This window comes from Lutra lutra, chromosome 7 (genome assembly GCF_902655055.1).
Source record: "Lutra lutra chromosome 7, mLutLut1.2, whole genome shotgun sequence".
Lineage (NCBI taxonomy): Eukaryota > Metazoa > Chordata > Mammalia > Carnivora > Mustelidae > Lutra > Lutra lutra.
The window spans coordinates 105,180,482-105,204,411 of NC_062284.1; the positions used below are offsets into that span (position 1 = coordinate 105,180,482).

The 23,930-nt window shown below is 41.8% G+C and overlaps 1 protein-coding gene across 6 annotated transcripts in view; it reads right to left on the bottom strand.

The window, feature by feature from the left end:
- Positions 1 to 23,930, bottom strand: part of SLC35F4 (solute carrier family 35 member F4) — a 232,213-nt gene that overhangs the window by 59,101 nt on the left and 149,182 nt on the right. The window lies entirely within an intron of this gene.

Consider the following 23,930-nt stretch of genomic DNA (forward strand, 5'->3'; position numbering starts at 1 on the left):
GGGTAGGGGTAGGGGATGGGGATAGCCCAAGAGAAGCTGTTTTCTGTCCACTGGATTTACTTACTAAACATGTAGACCTTACTGAAACATTTTGAAAACTTACTTTCTATTCTTCAAGGCAGAGGCTACATTGCAAATAGCATTATCAGCAGTCTACTCTTCACGCTGTTTATAACGCGTTGTAGATTGCTTTCACAATTTATAAAGACTAGTCAGTTACCCCATTTCATGTTACCCTTCCATTCATCTGTAAGGCACTTACTATTACTTTTGCTTAACCCATGAGGGTGCCAAAACTCGCAAGGGTTGCTAAATGTGATTTGTCTCTTGGCCGACAGTTTTCCAAATACATATTCTAATATTGTTTTATTCTAGAACCATATGTTAAGCACTTGTTGGGGGTCAGGTGTTATGCTAGATCTGGAAATAAAAAAAAAAAAAGTTAGATAGAAATTAGATTTCTTCACATAGTCCACTGATCTATTAGTGGGGATACCAGATAAAATTCTATGTAATATGTGGGATGGACTTACATTAAAACTTATTTCTTATTTATTGGATTCACCTTTAACTGTATTTTTATGTGCAAAATCTGGCAACCTCACAAGTCATTAGAAACATTTTATGAACCACCTACGCCAATACAGTCCTCCTTGTTATTTTTATATTATACAAAGTGATTTGAAATGTTTTATTTTCCAAAAAAATTCTATTGGCCAACAAAATACAAAACACAGACTGATAATTATTGACTACAAAATAATTAGCCAACAAATTATAAGCCTCTAAGAAAAATTTTATCTCTTTATTATATATTAAAGTACTTTTTAGTTTGCAAATCATTTTATGCACATTATCTCACTGGATCTTATGCAGATCAAGCGATATTGATCCCAATTTTTAGATGAGAAAATCAAGGCTTACAGAAGCCATGTGACTTGCTTTGAGTGAATAGTAAGTCATGGCACTCTGAAACTGGTCAACAACTTGTTAACTCAAGTGCTCCTTTTTCTGTAGGATTCTGGATGCTGATCACCATAACTGCCAAAGCAGAATCCCAACATTGATTCTTCCTCCTTCAGTTTTGGATGAGGCCACAAGGCAGAGAAAAATTTAAAAGTTGTCAAATAGCCCCCTGATCCTAAAGGCAGGGCACAACACCTCAGCCCACCTATAATAGAGACCGCTCTGGAGAGAGTTGTTGATAGGCTGGGTCATGTCCCCCCTTGCACCCCTTCCCCTGAAATAGTGGAGGGGGAGTGCTTCTTCCTCATTTTGGGTGGAGGCGCAGCTTGGCACGTGTCCACTTGGGCCTGGGGTTCACAGGCTCCGCAGCCTGAGTCACCCCAGGAGAAGTTCAAAAGTGGAATTCGGCAGCTGGAGGTGTCCCCGTGGAACAACAGAGTATAAAGAATAGCACAGGGAACAAACAGCTCTATTTTCAATGACTAGGCAAAATGATATGTCCTATGCTGGGGACTAGCGAGGGAGCTGGCCTGGTGGTCTTTAAAGGGATCTTGCCCAAGATGACTCCTAAGAGAGGTGACATGATCCCAACAGAATGGGGTTGGGAATCCCAGAGACTGACAGATGGGGACATCATAATCAGCCAATTTGTGCAGAGGAGGCAATTTCTTGGAACTCTTTGAATTATTTACATACTCTGTTTTTTTTAAAGATTTTATTTATTTATTGAGAGTGTATGTGTATGCGCGTGAGTGGGGGGAGGGGCTGAGAAAGAGGGAGAGAGAGAATCTCAATGCCCATTGAGAGAGACTCCATGCCCAGTACAGAGCATGACCTCATGACCCTGAGATCATGACCTGAGCCCAAACTGAGAGTCTCAACCAACTGAGCCACCCATGCACCCCCACATACATTAACTCTTAATTTTCATCACATTTCTATGAACTAAGTACTATTATTATCCCATTTAACAGGGAAGGAAACTCAAGCACATGTGTGGGTGAATTAACCAGCCCAAGGTCAGACAGTTGATGAAACTGGAATGTAAAAACTGAGGAAGGCTTGTAATCCCTACTGGTTCTATCAGGTCCTTATTTTATTTAATCCTCAACCTTATTGTTGTCCTGTGGTTATATTCAGCTAAGTCAATAGGATATGAGGGAAAGATCTTGGAAACAATTATACTGTCATAGAGAAAAAAATTAACTTTTCCTTTTCTTGATTTTATACTACTGCATGCTAAGGAAGGGGATGTGATAAATAGGTTTACTTTAAGTTGTGGAATGGTCAGGCCATAATCCCCATCCACTACTCCCAAACGCTCTGGAGATCATCGGACAAAGAGCAGAAATGATGAAAGACAAAACAATGCAAACACACAGTAGAATCTTGAACCTCGTGCAGGTTCTGACTGTGAGTTTCTGATACTCAGTCACAAATAGTAGGTGGGTGGGAAGAAGTGAAGAGACAGGAAATCTAAAAATTCTGACCCTAACTGGTATAATAAAAATTTTAATGTATATAAAAAGCCTATAGTCTTATGCATATTAAGACTATGGAAAACATGCAAATGGATGAGATAAAATGAGATCCCCCAGAGGAAGCTTCCAGCCAGGACTACTGTACCAAAAGCAGGCTCAATCTTCCAAGCTAATTGATGGAGGTGCTAAAAGTCACCTCTAAAAGGAATTATCACCATTAGACTCTCCCATTTTACATATTCTAAATTACTGTTCTAATAGAATTTAATGCGAACAATATTACAAACATTTCCTGAGGAGAGGAGGGCATGGAACTAGCTGGTTTGGTGTCTTACAGTCCAATGAGTCTAAAGCAAGAGCCAGGCTTTCTGTTATGAGAAGGGCTACTGCAAAGAAAGGCTGGAGGGAACACACATTAGCCTTGTCTGCCCCCACCACTTCTTGATAAGAGCCTCTGATTTTCCCATGAGGAACCATGCCCACTAGGTCAGTACTGTTTAGGCAAAGGTGGATAACCCACCCTAAGCCCCTGAGTCAAGGACGGACACATAACCCTATGATGGCCATTCAGTCTATTCCCTAACTCAGCCTCACAAGACTCAGAGCAGTGAGGGCCAGCTCTATGACACTTGCCAGAACTTTATGGAAGGTGCTCTGTAATTGTTGATATCGCTTATATTGGTAAAATGTGAGCCTAGATTTATTAGGGCCATCTTTGTCTCAAAAGAAAATGGAGAGAGATAGGGTCATCATTGTTTTGGCACTCATATCAGGTCTCACCTGAACTCAATATATCCCCTGGGCTTTTCAGTCACATGAGACAAAAAAATTCTGCTCTGTTTTGTTTTGTTTTTGATTTCTGAACCCACTTTGAGTTCAGGATCTGTCACTTGTAAATGAAGGAAGGAGTCAGACACCATCTCCATGGCCCTAAGCAAGGGAAGTGAAGAGTTGACCTAATGGGTCATTGCCCCCACTCAGAAAACAATTTGAAAGAACAACTTCTGGGCGCCTGGGTGGCTCAGTGGGTTAAAGCCTCTGCCTTCGGCTCAGGTCATGATCCCAGGGTCCTGGGATCAAGCCCCACATCCCTGCTCTGCGGGGAACCTGCTTCCCCCTCTCTCTCTGCCTGCCTCTCTGCCTACTTGTGATCTTTGTCTGTCAAATAAATAATAAAAAAAAAAAAAGAAAAGAAAAAACAACTTCTTTAACAACTGTGCCAATTAAGTCAATTACACAGCATTTGACTTGACAGGAGATAATGAGAGATGCCCCCAAATTACCATATTGCCTTTTCTTACCCAAAATGTATCCTGCTGCCTCATTAATGACAGAAACTATCCCACTTCTCATTTTTTCCCCTGAAACCACTTTCTCATTCTCTTTTACCTATGTGTATAAATGAAAAAGACAGAAGATTCATTGAGAAACCTCCACCTCCCCACCCCCATGTTAATACAGTATCTTCTGCTTGAGATTATCTTGGATCTGTAAAATATCATATTGGTTCATGATTATGCTCAGTTTAATGTTCACCAAAACAAAAGTCAAATAAAGGACATATTTAGTTGTCTCATCAATGTCAGATAAAACTTTGAAATATGATCTCATATTGAGTATCTCATAATTCTATATTAAAATAATTCCAGGAACATTATTGCTTTCTTGGTGAGAGGCCTGGCAATTTATTAGGAGATGTGGCAGAGGACAAGGTACTGATTCCAATTTATTACATAAATGACAAGAGTCAAAATCTACTAGTCTACTAGGTCTACTTATCTTGAATCTACAAATACACGAGACCGCTACTATTTCTACCAGCAAACCTCCTGCCTTAGAAAACTTGGCCTCCCAGATGTTCTAGAGTAATGAAGGGAAGACATAGGCTAATCTACCCAGAAGAACCTTAAGAAACTCTTTTCAGCTCATGGTGGCCATCAACAACATGAATGTGTGAGGTATCGTCTTAAGTCTGGCTTGAAAAAGCAAATTTTTCTTCAAAACTAACAAAGGCCAGCCCTTTCTTCTATATTAAAAATCTTCTTGGGGTGCCTAGGTGGCTCAGATGGTTGAGCGTCTGCCTTCGGCCCAGGTCATGAACCCAGGGTCTTGCTTGGTGGAAAGCCTGATTCCGCCTCCTTCTACTGCTCCCTCTGCTTGTGCTCTCTCACACTCTGTGTCAAATAAATGGATAGAATGTTTTGTTTTGTTTTGTTTTTTTTTTTAGATTTTATTTATTTATTTGACAGACAGAGATCACAAGTAGGCAGAGAGGCAGGCAGAGAGAGGAGGAAGCAGGCTCCCTGCTGAGCAGAGAGCCCGATGTGGGGCTCGATCCCAGGACTCTGAGATCATGACCTGAGCCGAAGGCAGCAGCTTAACCCACTGAGCCACCCAGGCGCCCCTGGATAGAATGTTTAAAAAAAATCTTCTTGTTTCTCCATTCAACACAACCCCCTCCTTTGACTATAACAACACACGTCTCATAATAAATCATTGGGTCCCCAATCCAGAAAGTAGGCACAAAAGGGAAGGGAAAATTAGTTTCTTTCCAAGGGTCTTGCTGGTTTCCTTATCTTTTGAGATACACTGTAAATGTTCCAGATAGATCCATGTGTTTCCAACATCTTGACTTCATGGTGTTCCCAACACTTTGGCAACTCAAATTCCATGAATCTCACTGAATAGAGGAAAAATAAAGAATCCACCCCTACCCATCTAAACTTTAATCACAAAAAGTATCAAGCACAAAGGATATACAAAATACCCCCAGACCTTAAAAGGGGGGGGGGGAGTGGGGGAAGGCCAGAAAGCTTCAAGCCTAGGGAACACATGAACACATAGGGCTTGAACCAACTGCAGACTTAAGCATTTTCTGCCTCTAAAATTACAATTCTGAGTAACCCTCTTGTTTTATTTGGGTCCTAATCACTCACATGCAACAATTTCCTGTAGAACCTTCTTTTGACATGAGCCAAATACTATGGCATTAAAATGATATTTGATCTGTTTCTTATTCAGGGAAACATTATCCCTCTTTTATGGGTAAAAAAATTGAAGTTCAGTAAAATGACCAAGGTTATATATAGCAAGTAGAATCACACAGAACCCTGATATATTGTCTTGGATAATATATTTCCCATAAGTTTGTTCACATAGATTATCTCTATCAAAATACTACCTAGAAAAGATAAATGTTTTTGTGTTTGGACTGTAAAAAGAACCACTTGAGACTCAAAAAGAGTCAAGTAAAGGTTAACAAATGATATTAACATAAAAATAGAGCTCATAGACTGGACCAAAGCCAGACAGTTGATATCCTGTGGGATTTATGAAGAAAAAAATAGAAGTTTACATGAGCCATGAATTAATTGGTTAATGGGGCTGACTCTGCACACCCATATAATGGCTTTCCAGTCTTTTTAAAAATTTGTTTTTTCTTGCTCGAAGGCATTATTACAAAAGTGAAAATCAATACAGTGTTATAAAGAAACAGATGTCCTGTGAACAAAATCCTAACTAGGCTTAGAGAGGAAGCAGAGGTAATTAGTTATACAATCTAAGCCTTTTTCTGTTCAATATCAGAAGCACCTGTTGCATGTTAGTAATTTACTCAGAAGAAAGATGATCACGGGCATGCTAAGTTTAAAAATAGAGATGGGTTTTAAAATAAGGTGGCGATGAACAATACTGTCTCTCAGTTTCAGTGAACATTTTACCAAAGCCAACATAAATGGCCCTGAAATGAGATGCCAGGGACCCTGGGTGCCTGGGTGGCTCAGTCAGTTAAGCGTATGCCTGCCTTTGGCTCAGGTCATGATCCCAGGATCCTGGGATAGAGCCCAGCATCAGGCTCCCTGCTTGTCGGAGACCCTGCTTCTCCCTCTCCCTCTGCCTGCTGCTCTGTCTGCTTGTGCTCTCTCTGCATCTCTCTCTGTCAAATAAATAAATAAAAATCTTTTTAAAAAAATGCCAGGGACCTGAACCACCAGGTGAGCTTAATCTCTCTGGGCTTCAGTTTGTTCATCTTGTGGATGAGGATACTGGACTGGATGGCCACAGAGAGCAAATATCAACAGTAAACAAAAACATCCTCCAAAATAATATAGGAGGAAATGTAGATACATTTCTAGCCGAAGATCTGTAATTAGCCAGTTGTAGTGTGACCTATTTCAAGAAAATTCAATATTTAAACCTCAAAACTCACAAAATGAATGAACTAGGAATTACGAGAAAATTATTCATCCCACTGTTCTTTTATTTATTTTTTTAAAGATTTATTTACTTATTTGAGAGAGAGAGCTGGGAAGGAGCAGAGGGAGAGGGACTCTGGCAGACTCCCCTCTGAGCAGGGATCTCTGGCTTGTGGCTTGATCCCAGGATCCTGAGATCATGACCTGAGCTGAAATCGAGTTGGATGCTCAACACACTGAGCCACCTGGGTGCCCTCCACTGTTCTTTTAAATGTAAACACTTTGCAGTACAATTAAAAAAAAAAAATTGATTTATTAAAAAGATCACCTACAAAATTTTAATACCATAGCTATCACATAGAATAAGATAGTACATATTCACAGCAATGTGGAAACTCTGGATTTTTTTTATGAAGAACATGAACATCTTTATGAAGATAAGCAATTCTCATCTGTCTAGATTAATTGAGGAATACTGCAGTCTTCAAAGTAGTGGGTATAGGTAATATCTAGGCTTATGAGCCCCTGTTTTACCAAAAGTCATTGTTTGGAAATTATTATAGATTATTTTGTTTGAACATGACATTGAGGATTACATAATCATTGTGTTAACACAAATACAGTCTCAGTTACTGGAATGTCTGCATATCTGGGATGCTTGACCTTAGAGCGTCATTAGAATTTAATTGCCTTCCTTCATTTGATTAGTTTATCCCACACTTGCCCATTAGTAAGTGAAATAGCAATGCAGCCACTCTATAAGGTGAAATGAGGACGTGATGCCTAACCTTATCTAGATGAACTCCTAATTAACCTTGGTTGCATTTCTTCCATCACAATGACCACTATTGTTGATAAAGGTGTCTGCATTAGTGACTGGGTACTAAGGAAAAAGACATCTCCTTCAAGGATGATTCCATTTAACAACAAATTAACTCGTGCTTAGCTGATAATTTCATTTTTCCAGAAGATTACAAGTGTTTAAGATATTCAAGATCACCCTAATAATGATGATTACCATATTTTGTAAGATGTAGATTTCTCAGGTCTAACACCTCTGAAATCAGATCTGTCTTAGAGCTAATGACATCTTACAATCACTGTTAGTCAGTGGCAGCTGTGGTGTAGCTGACATTGTCTTTGAATGTATGAACTTCATTGTAATTCCTAGTGGCATGACAGAACAGCCCCAACCTCTTCATGTTTCAGTCAATAAACCATTTGAAGACTGAGGAGGAAAGGATGCCTGGGTGGCTCAGTCAGTTAAGTTGCTGCCTTCAGCTCAGGTCATGATCACAGGGTCCTGGGATCAAGTCCCGCATCGGGCTCCTTGCTCAGCAGAGAGCCTGCTTCTCTCTCTCCCTCTGCCTGCCACTCTGCCTGCTTATGTTCTCTCTCTCTCCCTTTGTCAAAAAAATAAAAATCTTTGGAAAAAAAAAAGACTGAGGAGGAAAAGGAATCCAACCTGTTGTTTAAAAACCTTCCACTGGTACCTTCTGGCAAAATTTTTTAAAATGCCAACATCATATCTTGCAATATGGGTGGCAACAGCTTGGAAGAAAACGTTGGAGACAATAATGGAGAGAAGAAATGATATATGCCCATCACTCTTGATGGCACAGCATGGAAAATATGGACTTCAAAGACAGAAAGGTGAGTGATTTGGACAATTCAGGCATCTAACTTTTTCATACATCTGAAAGAGAGGTAGATGCTAATGTTTTATGTCTAAATTAGCCCAAAAGAACCCTTCAACAAATACGAAATAAAAATTCAAAACAGTAAGAAAGTAATGTATCATGATTTCATTGCCATTATTTTCTGAGAGCTATATCAAATATTGGTGCATCCTAAAAATCTTCGGTTCCATGATATGCCATGGGTTTCAGCTTGGATGCCGCACTCATTGAATGAGTGGTGGCAGTACAGGACAAATCTGAGAGGGACTCTTGAGACCAAAGCTGGGCTTGGTGAAGAGGAGAGTGATCAGAGATGTCTGCAATGAAAGATGGGGTCCTGCCATTTTTCTTCCAGTTCAGCCTTTCCTCAAAAACAATAGTCCTCTCTTTGGGGGACTTTTTCAATTTCAATTTTTTCAACTTGAAAACAAAAGTAATGGATGGTTCATGTACCTTTCTTTAAAAGGTGGGTGCAAACTGAGCTTTCAAAAAGTGCATACAGGGGCGCCTGGGTGGCTCAGTGGGTTAAAGCCTCTGCCTTCGGCTCAAGTCATGATCCCAGGGTCCTGGGATCGAGCCCTGAGTCGGGCTCTCTGCTCAGCGGGGAGCCTGCTTCCTCCTCTCTCTCTTTGCCTGCCTCTTTGACTACTTGTGATCTTTCTCTGTCAAATAAATAAATAAAATCTTTAAAAAAAAAAGAGTGCATACAAAGTGGGTTTTTTTCCCTGAAAAATAAACTCGAGGTTTGTTCAAGCTCTTCAGTAATGCCCTGCATGATCTGTCCTCTGAATCTCTTCTCTCTCACACCAGCTGTCAAATAAAATATAGGTAGGATATACTTATACTAAAAATAATATACTGTTTAGCTGAAATTCAAACTTAATCAGGTGTCCTGTTATTTTATCTATGAAGCCTGGCACCCCTGCCTATCACGCACTGCCCTCATCTCTCCACCTGCATCACCTTGCCTGTCTCGGCCCCAACCCCCAAGCTCCTCAGATTTCCACACAGGCTGCTCCCTCACAATCTGCCTAGCTCCTCCTCATCCTTCCACTCTCAGCTGAAGGGTCACACCTCAGAGACTACTCTGATTCTTTAATGAGCATTGGGTCCTCGGTTGAAACTTCTCTTCAACACCTTTTCCTTTCCTTCATGGCACTTATCACGATCTGTAATTACTTGCTTTATTGCTGTGATACTATGATTATTATCTGTATTAGTTCCTTCTTGCTGCAATAACAAATTACCAAAATTCAGGGCCTTAAAAAACCACAAATTTATTATCATGCATTTCTGGTGGCCGAAAGTCTAAAACTGGCTGGTAGGGCTGCCTTTCTCTTGGAGGCTCTAGGTGAGAATCATTTCCTTGTGTTTCCTAGCTTCTAGAAGCTGCTTGTATTCTCTGGCTTGTGGCCCCATATCACTCCTGCTTCCATCCTCACATTTCTCTGACCTTCCTGCTTCCCTCTCAGAAGGAACATTGTGGTTAGATTGGGCTCGTGCAGATAATCTAGGATACTCTTTCTGCTCCAAGATCTTTTGACTTATGCACATCTGCAAAGTCCCTTTTTCCATGTGAGATGACACAGTCACGGATTCAGGGATTAAAATGTGACCATCTTTGAGTGGTCATTATCCTTCCTCCCACAACATCGCACAGACTGTGAAAATGGACCACGTCTATTTTTTCCAACCGTATCTCTGGGGGCTGGCATATAATGGTCACCAGATGAATGTCAGTGAAATAAATGAATATATCTTTATGTTTCCCTACTTTGAAGCAAATAGCAAAATCCCTACACAGTTCACCAACTAGAACTGACTAATCTGAATACTTAATCAGAGGTATGCTATTTCCAAAGGGAGGCAGACAGGTAAGGAATCCTGCTTGTGTTATGGCAGCCTCAGATGTGCACCCAATTTTTTTTTATTTTTTTAGATTTATTATTTTTTAATTAACATGTAATGTAGTATTTGTTTCTCGGGTACAGCTCTGTGATTCATCAGTCTTACACAATTCACAGCAATCACCATAGCACATACCCTCCCCAATGTCCATTACCCAGTCACCCCATCCCTTTCACTCCCCTCCCCTCCAGCAACCCTCAGTTTATTTCTGAGATTGAGTCTCCTATGATTTGTCTCCCTCTCTGGTTTCATCTTGTTTCACTTTTACCTCCCTTCCCCTATGATCCTCTGTCTTGTTTCTCAAATTCCTCATATCAGTGAGATTGTATGATAATTGTTTTGCTCTGATTGACTTATTTCACTTGGCATAATAGCCTCTAGTTCCATCCACGTCATTGCAAATGGCTAGATTTGGGGTTTTTTGATGGCTCCATAATATTTCATTGTATATATAATATATATAACACATCTTCTTTATCCATTCATCTGTTGATGGACATCTAGTCTCTTTTCCATAGTTTGGCTATTGTGGACATTGCTGCAATAAACAATGAGGTGCACATGCCCCTTTGGATCACTACATTTGTATCTTTAGGGTAAATACCCAGTAGTGCAATTGCTGGGTCATAGGGTAACTCTATTCTCATGCACACAATTTTTTTTAAGTGGGCTCCACACCCACAGTGGAGCCCAACACAGGGCTTGAACTCACAACCCTGAACTCAAGACCTGAGCTGAGATCAAGAGTTGGATACTTAACTGACTAAGCCACACAGGCACCCCTGCACCCAATGATTCTATGCCTTCCTTCATCTCTTCCCTCACAGAAACACCAGATGCATTGAGACTTTTCTTTCCATCTTTAAACTATTAACTCTTAGCTTCTAGGACCCCATAGTCTTCTAGATTTCCTCCTTCTTCTCCATCCTTCCTAGTTTGCTATCCTGGTATGGCTTCTTCACTCAACCATTCATGATGGAGCACCTGAGGCCTCAGAGCAGGCTCCGTCCCATCTCTGACCATGCTCAGTCCCCTACATGATCTCATCCAGGCCTGTGGCTTTAACTTTTTTACCATGGATGGCTCCAAAATCACAGATCCTGCTCTCTACTTGGTACCCTTACCTGAACATCTAATATTATACCAACTTAGTGTCCCAAACAGAACATTTTATTCCTGTCACTCCCAAACACAGTTCTCCCCTCAGAGTCCACCTCACAACAAAGAGCATCACCATCCAACCACTTAATGTTCTTCTTGCAACATCTAATTCATTAGGAGGCTTTGTTGATTCTGTCCAAAATATACCTCACATATGTCCACTTCCCTCCATTTCTGTGCCTGTCACTCTAATCCATACATTCAGCATGTCTAGTGTGGTCTGTAGTAATCTGCCAACAATCTCCCTGCTTTCAGCCCTCCTTCCTCCTATACTAGGCTCTCAACATAGTGGCCAGAGTTCAGTCTTCTAAAAATGTCAGTCAGATCATGCCATTACTTTCTAAAATCCTTCTATAGCTTCCCTGCACTTAAAGGCAGACTTGTTTTTTTGGCTTCCAAAGCCCTCCAAGACTAGACCCCTACCTGCCCTCCAGCCCCATCTCATGGCACTCCTTTCACTCACTGGTCCCTGTATGTTCTCATACTGGCCAAGCTTATTTATGTGTCTTAGCCTACACTGTTCCCTGTATCTGGAACTCTTCCCCAGCAACTTGCATGGCTGGGAACTTACCTTTCCTCAGGTCTCAAACCAAATATAACCTCCCTAGAGGTGGTTCCCTAAAGCTTGTATCTAATTAGATACCCTCTTCATCACACGCCATTCATTATCTTATCAATTTCCTTCAGGCACATATCACAATCAGAAATCATCTTCTTCATTTATGCGTTTACTTATCCCTCCCGTTAGGGTATAAACTCTTGTCACTCCAATTTACAACTAAATCAGGACCTAACATATAGTAGGTGCTCAAAAAATGTCAGCTGACTGACTTAATAAATAACAAATAGTTTAATAAGACTAAATAAACTAGAGCTTGCCAAGTATATCAATATCAGACTTATACTTTTACAATTGCTTATTGGAGAGTCTCCAGTGGGGCATTCTGAGAAATGAGTCATCCTGGGGGTGAACAGGAATGAGTCATCCTGGGGGTGCTGAGCTACCTGCAACCCCATGAAACCCAGCCAGTGTACCCAGCCAGCACTGGTATCTGAGGGCACCCCCTTTCTCTGCAGTGCTGTGACAGATGAGGGACAGCAGCAACTGCAGATACTAAGAGCTATCTCCAAAGAAGTACCTCTGAGTACCACCTGCACCATGCAGGCCCCAAGAAGAACCAGGATGGCCCTTGGATCATGAAGAAAGAAGCATTCCTCTTCATGGTCAAAGGAAGGGACATGGTGCAGGCACCAGCTGTGGCCAGATTTACCTAAAGTTCTGTCGTTCTGAGATACCAGGCTCAAGGCGGCTAGAGGGACCAGAGAGAGGTTCATTCTCCTCCTCTGGCCAAGAAAAAGTGCTAGAAGAAGGCAGTTGGGAAATTGGAAGGGGAGGTGAACCATGAGAGACTATGGACTCTGAAAAAAAATCAGAAGGGTTTGAAGAGGTGTGGGGGTGGGAGGTTGGGGGAACCAGGTGGTGGGTATTAGAGAGGGCACGGACTGCATGGAGCACTGGGTGTGGTACAAAAAACAATGAATACTGTTATGCTGAAAATAAATTTAAAAAAAAATGATTTAAAAAAAAAAAAGAAAGAAAAAGTGCTGTCAAGTGGGACCCTAGCTGGGCAGAGCAGGAAGCAAGGACTGCACAACAACAGCCAGAGAACAGGTTTCTTACTTATTTCTTATTTCCTGGAGGAAATAATAAACCATATCAACACACTAGGCTGCATAAGCATACTAGGTTCCTAGAGGACCCTCAGGAAGGAAGAAGCTCTAAGACGTAAGAAAGACATTCAGGCCACAAGCAGGATGGGGTCTCCAAGTCTCTAACACAAATCTCTAACACAAATGGGATGTGACCTAACTTCATTTCTGAAATGGGTAAATGTTTAGTTTAGATGAAGCTAGAATTTTCTAGAAACTTTTGTGGGCTTGATTATGAATTCCACAGAGTTCTGTGGAATTTTTATTTTAATGACTACCAGTGCACTAGAGATAAGAAATAATGATAAAACCATGGACAGGCTTTGGAGTGCTCTGTCCTTGTTTCCTCAGAAACCTTTCGGCCAGTTACCTTGCTCTTGGTAACTAAAAACAACCCATGATGTGTCCTCATTCCTTCCCAGGAGGAATCCAAAAATCAACGGGTTTGGAGCACATTTTTTTCTCTCATTTAGATCCATGGTTTTTAACAGGGATGATTTTGCCTGTCAGGACATTTCATCAAGTTTCGAGATGTTTCTGTTGTCATGATTTAGGGAACAGGTTGTTACTGGCACCTGGTGGGTAGAGGCCAGGGTGTTGCTAAGCTTCCTACAACACACAGGACAGTAGCCCTCTACAACAAAGAATTATCCTGCACAAAATGTCAATTTTTTAGTGCTGAATGTGAGAGTCCTGATTTACACTAAAATGTGCTCAAATTTCTTCTCTGCTGTGGCTCTGTAATTATGAGAAGAGGGGAAATGATTTGTGATATTGAACCAAAGCTGACAGTTCATCTTGCAAACAATTCTAATCCAGGGCAGTTTAACCAAGCACTAATTTCCTTTTTTATTTAGTGCTGATGCCACCTCATAGAAGATTCTGCCTGAGTGTTTTCTCCAGGCATTTTCCCCTCTATTGAGTAACCACTTTAAATGGCAGCCAACCCCTTTAGACTATTAGAAGCATATTCCCTTAATATATTAAAAAACCTCAAGTACATATTCCTTTGGAAGTTCAATATCACACAAGTCACAAGGCCATTTACAAGGATTACTTTCAAAGGCCTTTCATGGTTACTATTAAATAAATTATATGTTCAGTGTACTGGAGCTTTAGAGAAGAGATAAAAGCTGAATCCCTGCCCTGGAGTGCTTACAATGCCCTGCAAGGCCCAATAAAATAAGGCATGAAAGAGGACTTCAGTGTGACGATTAGAGTCAGGTCTCACTGGGGGAAAAATTCACAAGGGAAACAATTTCAAAGAGAGGACACAGTGAAACCAAAGCTATTCCCTCTGCTAAAGAACTGAGGGAATGGAAGGCCGCTGGGGCTTATCACTCACTTACACCTGAGGTTAATGTGGAACGAATCAGTGGTGGGCAGGAAGGGAGTTTCCCAGGGACCATCCCTCAAACTGTTGGCTCAGTGTCCAACCCTATAGTGATAGTAGTTCAGCTCTGGGCCTTTGGTTTTTGTTGTTGTTGTTGTTTGTTTTTGAGAGAGAAAGATGGAGGATGCGCATAGGCACTAGTAGGGAGGGGAGAGGGAGAGAGGGAATATATAAGCAGGGTCCATGCCCAGCGTAGAGCTTGACATGGGGGTTGATCTCACCCTGAGATCATGACCTGAGCTGAAATCAAGAGTCAGACGCTTAACTGACTGAGCCATCCAGGTGCTCCATCAGTTCTGGGACTTTGATTCTCTTTCCAGCCACACAAAAACAGATACCAGAGAAAATTCTGGGAACACAAAGGTATTTCGCTTCCTGTCTGCTTCCTAATCAAGACCATAATTATATTCTGAAAATGTCGCCCTGGAGTAGGATAAGCCAGGAAGCAGGTGGTACTTCCCACCATGTGCAGAAGAGAGGCCCTCAAGGGATAGCCACCTTATCTGGTCCCAGGGCACCCTATGCTGGTGTATTAGTTTGCAAGTGCTACTGTGACAAAGCATCACAAACTAAGTCGTTTAAACCACAGAAACTTATTATCTTATATTTCTGGAGGCCAGAAGTCTGAAATCAAGGGTGGCAACAGAATTGGTTCCTCCCGAGCACAGTGAGGAAGAATCTGTTCCCTACTCCTCCCCTAGCTTCTGGTGCTTCATTGGCAATCTTTGACATTCTTCGGCTTGTAGAAATGCCACCCTATCTCTGCCCTCATCTTCACATAGCGTTCTCTGTGTGTGTGTGTCTATATCCAAATTACCTCTTTTCATAGGACACCAGTCATAATGGATTAGGAGCCCACCCTACTCCAGTAATCTTAACTAATGATTTCTTAACTAATTATATCTGTAATAACCCTACTTCCAAATATGGTCATGTTCTGAGGAACTGGGGATTAGGATTTCAACATAAAAATAGTTGGCAGATAAAATTCAACCTATAACAGAAGCTGGAAAGAAGGGAAGACTTCTGAGCTCCCAGCATTCCAGCTTATTTTAAGGTCTGTGGATGATGCCACAATGCTTCCAAACCAGAGGATATCTGAAGCTTTTGTCACAGCTCTTGATTCTATATTCCATGGTGGCCCCTATGCTAAGTCAATGGCAGCCATGATTCATCAGAGTTTAGCTGGAGCCATTCAGGACATGTCTCTCTCCACTGGCTAGAGTCACCTTGTCAATTCAGCATGTTCCTTAGTGTGTATCAGAAAGGAAGAGTTGACACTGAACCACCACCGTTCTCTCTTCCTTTAAAAAAATGACAAATTATTAATACATCTTTCTAGAATTGCATGTTATTCAACAGTAGTTGAATGCCTGCTCTTTTGGGGGGGGCACTCTGCCAAGAGCTGTGGAGAAAAAGAAGACAGACAGGTGTCTGTCTCGATCAAGACTACTGCGGGCCACACTGCTGAAAAATAAAGCATCAGCACATCAGTGTATTTTTATAGCCAGGTGCTCTAAGGACCTAAATTAGGGCTTCAGAATCCAGGACTATTTTGAAACCCCCAGTAGTGAGGAGGGGTGGGTATTTAGGGCTGCAGCAGAGTGTGTGTGATATCACTCTAGAGGTTGCAATTCACAGATGGCACCCACAAATAGCTTGCATCATGCACAGTCATGCTCTATGGTTTTACGCTTACCATCTTTTCTTCTCTTTCTCAACTTGTGCTACCACCCCATCCAAATCTTTGCTATGGACTGAATGCTACAGACATTGCTAGAGACTGAATATTTACCCTAAATTCATGTGCTGAAACCTAATCCCCAGTGTGATAGTGCTTGAAGACACGGCCTTTGGTAGGTGATTAGGTCATGAGGGTGGAGCCCTCATGAATGAGATTAGTGCCCTTATGAAAAAGATCCCAGACTGCTCCCTTGCCCCTTCCACCATGTGAGAACACACGGAGAATGCAGCCATCTGTGTACTTGGATGTGGGCTCTCACCAGACACTAAATCTGCTAATGCCTTGATCTTGGACTCCCCAGCCTCCAAACCTGTGAGAAATAAATTTCTGGTTATAAGCATCTCAGTCTCTGGTGTTTTGTAATGGAAGCCTGAGTGGATGAGGACAGCTGTATTCCTGCCAGTGCCCACATCACTGGCTTCCATGACACTTTCTTGGTTCTTGCTACCAACACCTATAGACTGGCACTCTACACCAACTTTCACCTCATGCTTGAGTGTCACACACAACCAGTTCTCAACAGCGTCATGTCTCATTTGTCACCTGTTCTAAACTGCCAATGTTTGGAAACAATCATTTCATAGATTAGTGTGGTTAGCCCTTAGTGTCACTCCTCCCATTTATTTATATCCTAACGCTTGTGATCACCTAATCCCATAATCCCTGAGGAAGAAAGGAAGAGGGCACACTCCTCACTGCTGCCAGGATCATATTCCTAAGGTGCAGGGTTGATCCTGTCATTCTCTCATTTGAGAGTCTTCAAGGGTTTCCCTTGTGTCCAGAATGAATGCTGCATGTGTTAGCACAGGCAGTCCCACAATTTGCCCCATCTTTGCCCAACCCGCATTCCCAGCCTCATCTTCTACTACTCTCCCTTCACATCCTGCATTCTAGCCAAACTGGACTGCTCATTTCATTTCAACTTTTTATTTTACTTCCCATTGCTGTGCCTTCATTTTTACTGTTCCACTTGATACTGCCTGCCCCAGTCATATATGCCAAATCCTATCCAATTTCCCCAATTAGAATCTATCCTTCTCCCACTCTGTGCTTCCATGACATTGTTAGTATGAATGATCGAGCACAATTATCACAGAGTTCACTCATAATTGTGCATCTTGTCTTAGCTATGAGATACTATGCTTTTGTAAGGGATACACATGCCTGTTTCCTCAGAGCAGCGAGCACAGAGATTTACACATGGCAGGTGCTTAGTCAAAATTCAATCTCCACTAGACACCAAAGCTGCCAATGAATCAGGAATCACTTGTTTTATGCATCCTCTGGGTCTTTGACTCAAATGGCTTTTTTTTTTTTTTTTTTTTTTTGCTTTCCTTGATTCTCTTTGTCCAAGTCTTTTCCATAGGAATTCGTTTACAAGTGTGTATTTCCCCTTCATCTTTCCTCCTTTTGGGGGGATGGAGGAGGATGGGGCAAGATATTCCCACCACAGCTTCTTTGTCCTTCCCTGGGATTTGATCACGTTAGGATATTGTCTTTGTTAGAAAGCACTGAGCATGACTTTCTACCACCGATCCTTCCGACACAACAGTGTAGGCTTTAAGAACGAACTGAGGAGCTCTCGTGCTATGAATCTGTTTGTACTTTCATGAGCTTTCTATATTAACAACACACTGCCATTGGTGATTTTAGGGTGGGTGGTTGGTGTGACATTTTACCCTACCACCTGAGGTTAATGGTTCCTAGAAAGGCTATCCCAATGTCATGCATGCATCATTTCCCCAAAACTACAGGATTTGTGCTGGTCCTTGCTTTTCTCCACTGTACCACAAACAGCATTTCACGTGAGATTCTGTGCGGCTGCAGAAAGTTCCCATGACCAGTGGGGGCTGGATAGTTCTCTACACCCACTGCCCCTACTCAGAAACCAGGCGCGACTGTTAGCATAATAATATTGGTGGATAACTCATTATTCTGGGGGAATTCAAGGTTTTTAAGCATCCTAACATAATTCAATAAAGAAACCTAAGGTGAGAGCAGTACCAAAAAAAGAAAGGTTTCAGGTGTGTTTGCCACTAATTTGACTAAATACAGCACAGAAGTATGAGCCCAGGTAAGTTACCATGTCCCTGAGGATGTTACTTAACCTCTGTGTGTTTCAATCACTATACCTATTCACAAAGCTTTTTTGAGAATCAAACAAGAACACATATAAAGCTTGTCAGTAGTGTGCCTGACACATAGTGAGTGCTCAAGGAGAAGTAGCCATTATTTTATTTATTTATTTTTTCTTTTTTTTGCTGCTTGCCAAGAAAATTTTATTACTAAAAAACATTTTCTATTCTTTGTATTTCTCTTTTTAATTATTTTTATTAACATATAATGTATTATTTGCCCCAGGGGTACAGGTCTGTGAATCATCAGGCTTACACATTTCACAGCACTCGCCATAGCCCATACCCTCCCCAATGTCGATCACCCAGCCACCCTATCCCTACCCCACCCCCAGCAACCTTTAGTTTGTTTTTCGAGATTAAGAGTCTCTTATGGTTTGTCTCCCTCCCAATCCCATCTTGTTCCATTTTTTCTTTCCCTAACCCCCACAACCCCCCGCCCTGCCTCTCAAATTCCTCATATCAGAGAGATCATATGATAATTGTCTTTCTCTGATTGATTTATTTCGAGAAGTAGCCATTATGATTATGAAAACTCAGGCAAGTTGCTTTTCTGCTTGGTGACTCTATTCTTCCCTCTTCAAGACAGAGATCATAGTTATCTTTTAGTGTCATCTGATAAGAGTATTTTATAAATTAATACCCACTAAATGCACTGAGGGTCTCGGATGAAAACCTCTCTATGAAGGGAGAAATTTATACTATTTTTCAGAGGAGCAGTTAGCTGTGATTTAATATGAAATATTTGTTCTCCTAATACTTTATTAATAAAACTTAATTTATATAATAAAGCCACATATGTAAGCTTTCTAAATATTCCAATTCATTACTTTAAGTGCCTCTTTATCAAATGGAAACATCTGTGTTGAAACAACTTTGATTCTGCGCTTCTCCCAGTGACAGTGGCATTTGTCAGGGCTACAATAAATTTCTTTACATGTTTGCATATATTTGAGATGTTCAACAATTAATTAGAGAGGGAAGAAGTTCCTTTTGTAAAAATAAAATAGCAGATAGGGAAAGAGGAACCGTTATTTGTCAGGTTCCAAGGGACTTTCTGACATTTTTGTTCTTTCTATTTCTTTTTTAGTTTAAGGGCAAATCACTGATTCTTTTTTTTTAAATTTTTTTATTATATTATATTAGTCACCATACAGTACATCATTAGTTTTTGATGCAGTGCTCCATGATTCATTGTTTGTGTATAACACGTGCTCCATGCAATACGTGGTCTCCTCAATACTCATCACTGGGCTCACCCATCCTCTTATCCCCCTCCTCTAAAACCCCTAGTTTTTTTCCAGGAGTTCATAGCCTCTCATGGTTCATCTCTTCCTCTGATTCCCCCGCTTTCCTTTTTCCCTTCCTTCTCCTAATATCTTCTATGCTATTCCTTATGTTACACAAATAACTGAAACCATATGATAATTGTCTTTCCCTAAAGTCACTGATTCTTAATTTGAATGCCATTCCCTAAACTGAGATGCAATTCAAAGCCAGATATTGCTCTGGCCGCCAAGGTTGTTCAGAGAAATGTTAAGGGTCATGAATAGGCAAAGCTCGTAAATATGGATGCCACCTGCCCTGCTACCCCAGCCCCAGATGTGAAGCAGACAGGCAAACAAACCCTAAAAGAGAGACTGGCACACAGGAAGCACTCAATATACATTTCTACTAAATAAATAAGCTCATTTCTACACTTCCAGGGCTTGGGCTCATGAGCAAGAAAGCAATCCCATAGTGTGGGAGAGAGCGATCTCCCGGGCCCATGAGGAAGAGTACTTTCTCACCTTCACAGGCTCACCAGGCATCATTCTTGTGTATTCCTTGTGCCTACTGGGTCATGCTGTCAAGCTCTAGAGTTTTCCCGATCTACTTCATTACACTACTTTACCAGCCCAACCTAGAGGAGACAGACATAGGACCCAACACTACTGACTTTTTGGTTCTACCCCCACCTTTTATGGGCCTTTTAATATGATCTTGGCAATGCAATGATTTTAAGCCAGTAATAACTATAGTGATAATAAATGAAGGACAATCTGATACTATTGATAATAGAGGTCAGCTTCCTAAAAGACTTGAATTAGGACTCAAAGTGGTAGCCACTCTGTGAAGGAAAATGAGGGCTATAGATCGAGAGGTGAGTGTGCTCTCGATGGAAGCTAATAAGTGCCCTAAACTCTAAGGCAGAGGGTCTCCAACTTCACTGAGCATCAGAATGCCCAGGGAGCCTCGTTAAAACAATTTGCTTGGCCCAGTTCTCAAAGCTCCTGACTTAATATGTCTGGAATAGTCTGTAAAATCTGCATTTTAACAAATTCCCAGGGAATACTGGCCACCCTTTGAGAACCACTTCCCTGCAGTTTATGCTGGGGATTACAAACTCAGGGGTGTTCAACAGCCAGACAGGAACATGAAGAACTGAGTGTAACATCAAGGAGTGGCGAGGCCTGTGGCAGGCGGCAAAGGTTATTCAGGATAGAACAGCCACTCAGACCCAAAGCATTACTATAATCACAGTGCAGGAAGGCAGACATCTGAGAGCCTGGCCCTCCAACACCTCAAAACCTATGCTTGCTGAGTGAAATAAGACAAGCAGAGAGTCAATTATCATATGGTTTCACTTACTTGTGGAGCACAAGGAATAACATGGAGAACATTAGGAGAAGGAAAGGAAAAGTGAATTGGGGGAAATCGGAGGGGGAGATGAACATGAGACACTGTGGATTCTGAGAAACAAACTGAGGGTTTGGGAGGGGAGGAGGGTGGAGGGATAGATGAGCCTGGTGGTGGGTATTAAGGAGGGCACTGCGTGTGATGTATAAACAATGAATCTTGGAACACTGAAAAAATAAAATTATATTTTAAAAAAAGGTCATAGGAATTAATACCATAATCATAGTTCTATAACTTGGATTGTGCCTCTTCTTTCCCTAGCACTTTGTCAGAGAAGTTACAGATCATTCATAATCAGGGCACCATACGAAGTCATGCCCACCGGAAATGAGTGGACATTGCCCCCTGGGACATGTTAGGATTAAAGCATCTCCTATGAGTCAGCAAGGCAGGCTACATATTGTGCATTTTTTCCCCTCCAGACTTACTCTCCTTCCTTCCTTAGGATGTGCTCCCAGAGGCAGTGCTCCCAGAGGCTAATGGCTGGGGACTGATGGAACTGGACTTTTTTGCTTTCCAGTTCTTGGTTGGAATGGCCAATGTGAAGCACTCACAAGAGAAAGAGACTGGAGGCAGGAAGGGGGAAAGGTCACCCACCATTTGTCGGTGGTGCTGCTCTTCTAAGATCACAACTCCCATTAGATGGCCCTCTCCTAGAGTTCCAGATACTTCCTCTACAAAGCTTCTCCTTTCCCTGGTCACTTCATGTCTAAGAATGCAAACAGCTCCCTGCTTCCCCAGTCTTTGCTGGTCTCCCTCAGCCCTGACAAAACCTTTGTAACTAGTCCCTTCATTGTATTCCATTCGCTCACCCCTTGTGAGTGTCATAGGTTCCCCACCTAGACCCTGATTTAGTTTTGCTGGAAAAAAATGTGGAATATTCCTCATTAGTATCAAAATTACATAAGACAATTTAGCAGCCACAAAGCAAACAGCAGAACAGGGATCATTTGTCCTTTGGTAAAACCAACCATTAAATCCTCCCCAATTATAGAACTCACATTTTTTTCAAGTACCAATCAGCATTCTACTCCTGGAGCCCAAGTTCAGGTTGTTCCCGGGAAGACCAGATAAGCACAAAATAGGCTTTACACAGAGGGGGCCTGCTGCCGAAGCTTCAGGATTTTTGTCGTTATCATGGACCTTGAGGCTCATCAGCCTCTGAAAGCAGTGGTGGGAGCTCTGGACAAAGAGACTGTCTGTTACCATGTGGGGACCCGAGAACCAGGACACACTTGCGCACATCTGACATCACGACACCACTGTTCACATTTCTTCAGTCTGTAACACATTTGGGACAAGCATCAACTGTTTAGTTCTGCGGGATTCTGGTCATGGAAAACATCACAGGTAACTAAAAACAGAGCTTGATGGTCTCCATAAATTGGTCAGCTGGTGAAATCAGGCTGCCAGGGTCTTGTTAAAAGTGACAGATCAGATCACTTCCCAAACCATCCTGGGCCATGAGACAAAGCCACAAGTGAGATGTGGTGGAGTGGCAGCTCGCAGCACGGCCCAGTCCATAGGCATGGTACCTGGTGTTTTCATTTTCTTCATCTGTTTGCCACCAGGTAATATTTGGAGGATTTCATATAAATATTTGGCTTTCAGAGAGGGAGACAAATCATGAGAGACTCCAGACTCCGGGAACCAAACTGAGGGTTACAGAAGGGAGGATGGTGGATGGGGGGTTGGGGTGGGGAGGTGGGAGGGGAATGCGGTAATTAGTTGTTATTGAAAAAAATGTTCTTGTAGCAGTTTGATGCCATACATGGGATCAGAACACTTGATAAACCTTGATGGAAATACTAATGGCTATAAATTAATAAGAGGATGAGAAAGTTTCCATATGGCCTAACACCTAGAAAGGCACTAATAATCAAGTATCTGTGGATGGCAAGGCAGCTACTAGAGAGAGATATACAGAGAACACACATTTAGTTCAGCCTAAGCCTCATCAAGCACATTGCTCCTGAGTTCATACTTGCTAAGGGATGACTGTGTCCAAGGGCATTATCTTCTCTTTTGTCACAGGAATGGTGGGAGACATCCACTTAACAGGTAGCATGGGGGGTGGGAAGCGGGCCAGCCCAGCTCTTGTCACAGTTTGGTCATACCAGACTCAGAATGAAAACCAAGCTTTCCCCCCATGTGTGGCAAAAAAATATATAGCCACTAGGAAGGTTCTTCTATGAAAACCAGGCTTTTTGAGCTTCAGGCCTGTCCCATTGACTAGAAGACACTAGGCCACAGTGACAGATAAGGCTTCAGATTTGAAAACAGAGCCTAACCTGTAGTGAGAGTAAAAAGTGACATTGGGCTTGTCTTCCCTGGGCTTGTCAAGAAGGTGAGCAGACAGGGACCATGGGCCCCCCTTTCTGCCAAGGGCTAATTTAATGACATGTTTCCACTTCAGTGTGGGGCCAAACCATTCTAGAGACTTTCTTTAATCTTCTGCTTCTCTCCTCTTTGTCATCTTCACACTTTCAAACAGACACACACACACACACACACACACACACACACACACACACACACCACTTTACAGATGGAGAACAAAAGGGTTTACAGGGAAAAAGACACCTGCCAGAATGGAAAACACTCCATTCCTCAACTCAGGTCTTCCAGTCAGTCCACCCAGACTCTTCCCAAAGTCTAGCTAACATGCACCACAATTCAAATTTTAAATAGTAATAACAATAGCTAACATTTACTGCACTAAGCATGTAACTATGGGCCAGGTAGATGTATATCATTTTATTTAGAACTCATCTTCTTCCTCTTCCTCCCCCTGCTTCTTTTTCTTTAAACTTTTGAGTTTTCATTTAAATACTAGTTAGTTAACATACAGTGTAATATTCGTTTCAGGTGTACAATATGG